This window comes from Mandrillus leucophaeus, unplaced genomic scaffold (assembly GCF_000951045.1).
Source record: "Mandrillus leucophaeus isolate KB7577 unplaced genomic scaffold, Mleu.le_1.0 Scaffold1438, whole genome shotgun sequence".
NCBI lineage: Eukaryota > Metazoa > Chordata > Mammalia > Primates > Cercopithecidae > Mandrillus > Mandrillus leucophaeus.
In genome coordinates, this window is record NW_012101408.1 from 75730 (window position 1) to 81144 (window position 5415).

The window sequence follows — 5415 nt, forward strand, 5'->3', positions numbered from 1 at the left end:
GTCCATCAATAATAGACTGGATTAAGAAAATGTGGCACATATGCACCATGGAATACTATGCAGCCATAAAAAAGGATGAGTTCATGTCCTTTGTAAGGACATGGATGAAGCTGGAAACCATCTTTCTGAGCAAACTATCGCAAGGAAAGAAAACCAACACCGCATGTTCTCACTCATAGGTGGGAATTGAACAATGAGAACACTTGTACACAGGGTAAGGAACATCACACACCGAGGCTTGTTGTGGGGTTGGGGGAGAGGGGAGGAATAGCATTAGGAGATACACCTGATGTAAATGATGAGTTAATGTGTGCAACACACCAACATGGCACATGTATTTCTATGTAACAAACCTGCATGCCGTGCACATGTACCCTAGAACTTAAAGTATAATAAAAAAATAGAAAAAGGCGTATCATGCGAACAACAGTCAAAGGAAAAGCAAGTGTGGCGATATTAATAACAGATAAAGTAGACTTTGGAGCAAAAAAAATTACCGGAGACAGACATAAGGTAATCATAAACATGCTGACTCACCAAAAAGACACAGCAATCCTAAATGAGCATACACCAAATAACAGAACTGCAAAATATGTGAAGCAAAAACTAATAGTACTGAAAAGTAAACAAATTCAGTTATAGTTAGAGACTTCAACACCCCTTTCTCAACAACTGACAGAAGAAAAAATCAGAAAGAATACAAAAAAACTCAACACCACCAACCAATCTGATCTAGTTGACAGTTTATAGAATATACCACCCAGTGACAGCAGAATACATTCTTTTCATTTGTTCACAGAATATGTATCCAGATAGACCATATACTGAGCCATAAAAGAAACCTCTAGAAATTTAAAAGAATTAAAATCATATAGTGTGTTTTCTATTCAATGGGATGAAAGTGGAAATCAGCAACAGAAAGATTAGTAAAACTCCAAATATTTAGAAACTAAACAACATACTTCTAAATTCTGCATGAACCAAAGGATGAAAATAAAATACATCACAACTTACAAAACAGCTACAGCAATGCTGAGACAAGTTTATACCATTAAATGCTTACATTAGAAAAGAGAAAAAGTCTCAAATCAATCATCTAATCTCTCAGGTGGAAAACCCAAAACAAGTAAAATAAACCCAACACAAGCAGAAGGAATGAAATCATAAAAAGAACATAAAAAAGTAAAACTAAAAATTAAAATTAAATTTAAAAAAGATCTAAAATAAGTGAAATTGAAAACAGAACAATTATCAAAAAGAAAAAAAAAACACAGAACAATGAAACAAAGAGTTGGTTGTTAAAAAAGAGAGAAGACACAAACTGCCATCATCAAGTATGAAACAGGGATCATTACTATATACCCCGCAGATATCAGAAGAATAAGGAAATACTACAGACAATTCTATACATATAAATCTGACAACTTAGAAGTAGTAGTCCAATATTATAAAAAGCACAAACTACCAAGATATACTCAATATGAAATAGGTCATTTGAATACCCTTTTAAAACTATTAATGAAATTGAATTCATAAATTTAAAAATTCCAAAAGAGCAATCTCCAGGCCCAGGTGATTGCACTGGAGAAATCCATCAAACATCTGAAGAATAAACAGCAATTCTCCACAATCTCATCTACAAAATGGAAGAAAAGGGAACACTTCAGTATTCATTTTATGAAGCTATTATTATCAATAATAAAATCACACAGAGACAGGGGTACAAAAAACCAAAACTAGAGTCCAATATTCATGAATATAGATGCAAAATTTCCCAATGAAAGATTAGCAAATATAATCTTTATGCCACAGAGGCAAGGCTGGCTCAAAATCTGAAAATCAACCAATGTAACCCACCATTTTCTGTTTTCCAATAAGAAAAATCATCTGATCATATCAATCTATCCAGGAAAACATTAAAAGTCAGCCTATTCCTGAGAAAGGAACTCAGAAAAAAAAGAAGTCAAAATCCACTTATGATAAAAATTCTCAAAAAAGAAAAGAGCAGAAATTCTTCAACTTCATAAAGATGATCTAAAAACCTGATCAACCTTGTTCTTTTTGATGGAACACTAAATATATTCTCTCTAATATCAAAACCAAGGTAAGGATGTCTACTTTCATAGTGCTGGAAATTCTAGCCAGCACAATAAGGTAAGGGGGTAAAAAGTCATAAAGATTAGAAAAGAAAAAATAGAACCTGCCCTTATTTGCAGATAACATTACTCTGTATGTAGAAAATCCCAAGGAATCTACAAAAACGTTCCTATAAATACAGTTCAATAAAGTCACAGGATATAGCATAAACATATAAAAATAAATTGTACTTCTATATACTAGCAATGAACATATGGACATTGAAATAAAAAATACCACTTACAATCACTCAAAAAAGTGAAATAATTAGGTACAAATCTAACAAAACACATACAACATTTGTATACTGAAGAGTACACAATGCTGATGAAAGAAAACAAAGATTTGGCTGGATGTGTGGCTCATGTTTATAATTCCAGCACTTGGGGAGACTGAAGCAGGAGGACTGTTTGAGCCTAGGAGTTGGAGAACAGCCTGGGCAACATGGCAAGACCCCATCTCTACAAAAAATAAAGTAAAAAATATTAGCTCGGTGTAGTGGCATGCACCTGTGGTCCCAGCAACTTGAGAGGCAGAGGTGGGAAGATGGCTTGAGCCCAGGAGACTGAAGCTATGCCATGAGCCGTGTTCATGCCACTGTAACTCCAGCCTGGGCAACAGAACAAGACCCTATCTAAAAAAAAAAAAAAAGAAATCAGAAGTTTTAAATAAATGGAGAAATACATTGTGTTCAAAGATTGGAAGGTGTTAATCCTTCCCAAATTGATATAGGGGTTTAATTCCTATCAAAATCTCAGCATGATCTTTTGTGGATATAGACAAAATTATTTTAACATTTGTATTGAAAAGCGAAGGAACAAGAGTAGCTGAAACAATTTTGAAAAAAGCAAACTAGGAGAAATCACTCTACCTGATTTTAATACTTAAAGTATAGCTACAGGTATTGGTGGAAGGATGGCTACACAGATTAGTGAAACAGAACAGGAAAAGAAATGAACCATGACCTAAACCTCACACCTTATACCAAAATTAACTAGAAAATGGATCACAACCTTATGTAAAATATAAAGCTGTAAAAGTTTTAGAAAAAAAGAAAATAGGCGAAAAGCAGAATCTGTGGCTAGGCAAAGAGTTCTTCTTATCACCAAAACCTTGACTCATAAAAGGAAAAACTGATCCACTGGACTTCATCAAAATTCAATACTTTGCTCCATAAAAGCCCATATGAAGAAGGTGAAAAGACAAGCTACGGAGTGGCAAAAAATGTCTCCAAACCACATACCTGACAACGGACTAGTATCTAAAATATACAGAGAACTCTCAAACCTCTACAGTAAAAAAGAACAAACAATCCAATTAGAAAATGGGGCAAAAGTCACAGATATTTCAATAAAGAGTATATAAGGATGGTAAATAAGCATATGAGAAAATGCTCAACATCAGTTAACAACTGGGGAAATGGCAATTAAAACCACAATGAGGTATCACCACACACTTACCAGAATGGCTAAAACAAAAATAGCCAAAACACCAAATGCTCTTGAGGACATGGAGAAACTGGACCAAACATTGCTAGTGGGAATGTAAAATGGTACAACTACTCTGGAAAACATTTCAGCAGTTTCTTTAAAAAAAAAAAAAAAAAAAAAAAACTAAACATGCAACTACTATATGACCTACAATTGCATCCATTGGCACTTATTGCTTAAAAAATGAAAACTGTGTTCACACAAAAACCTGTACCTGAACGTTTATACCAGCTTTACCAACAATAGTCAAAAACCAGAGACAATCTAGACATCCTCCCACAAGTCACTAAACAAACTGTGGAACAATCACACATTGGACTATTCCTCCACAGTAAAAAGGAGCAAGCTATCGGTACATACAACGACCTAGATGAAGCTCCACAGAACTGCACTAAGTGAGAAAAGCCAATCCCAAAGAGCCACATACTGTGTGATTCCATTTCTATATTTTTGAAATGATGAAATAAATAGAAATGAACAGCAGCTTAATAGGTGTGCCTGCAGTTAAGGAAGAGGTTGGTGGGAGACGCAGGTGAGTTTAGCTCTAGGAGGGCAGCAGGAGGGGTCCCTGTGGTGATGGGAATATTCTTCCACTTGACTGGATCGATGCCAGCATTCTGGTTGTGATGTCGCACAACAGTTTCACAAGATGTTACCGTTAGGGGACACCGGTGAAGGGCATAATGCAGGACCTCTCCCTGTTATTTCTTACAACACTATGTGAATCTACAATTACAAAGTTGTAATTTTAACGATCTAAACCTCTCTTAAAGCTACATAAACTAATTGTGAGATTTATGACTTTTCTTCCTATCATTTGAAAAGCTACATGAGAAGACCCTTGCACAGTTGAGTTTGACTGACTTGGTAGAGATGACTGTCTGAAGACAGTGGGAGTACGCACATACATCTTGGTCCCATATTTCATATTTTCATTTACAACTTAAACCCAAACTACTTCTCCAAGAGCTTCTACCTTGTGCCATATAAATCCGAGTTCTTTGTTGGAAACTCTGCCGACGTCCGCACTGTGACTCCGGTCGTCTCACACTGCAGCACACAGTTTTCCAGCGTAGTCTTACCACGGTGAACAACTGGGTTGAAAAAACACGCTGACTGCTTTAAGAAGTAATGTGCCTTTCCCAATGTTAGAGATAGCCTGGTGCTGACATTAGCTATGGTCTAAATATTTCTCAATGGCTATTATTTAAATTTTCTTACCTAAATTACAAATTCATAAAATATAAAACAATGAATATTTTGAGTTATTTTCTACAATCTAAAAGCAACATTCTTTAAAAAGAATGGCTTGACCTCAGATACAAAAGTACTTTCCATTACCAGAAGAAAAAGCATCAGAGAGCAATTTTGCTGAGTATCTTGGAAGAAAAAGACCTTGATTCAAGAAAGGGAATACAAAGATTCCAGGAAACAAACACTACACCATGTGGAAATAACTTCAGTCTAGTGCTGCCTTGAATAGAGAGAACACAGACCACAACACTGGAAAGCTTTAAAAGAAAAAAATCACCACACAGAAAAGAAACTAATATTAAAGAACAAATTATCATCAATAGGCTGTTTTTCACTTCAGGGTTAAGACTGCTAAGTTGTCACACTATGTACATAAAAAAATAGTCTTTTAGGCCACATGCGGTGGCTCACACCTCTAATCCTAGCACTTTGGGGGGCCGAGCGGAGCGGATCACCCAAGGTCAGGAGTTCAGGACCAACCTGGCCAATATGGTGAAACCCCGTCTCTACTAAAAAATACAAGTATTAGCAGGGC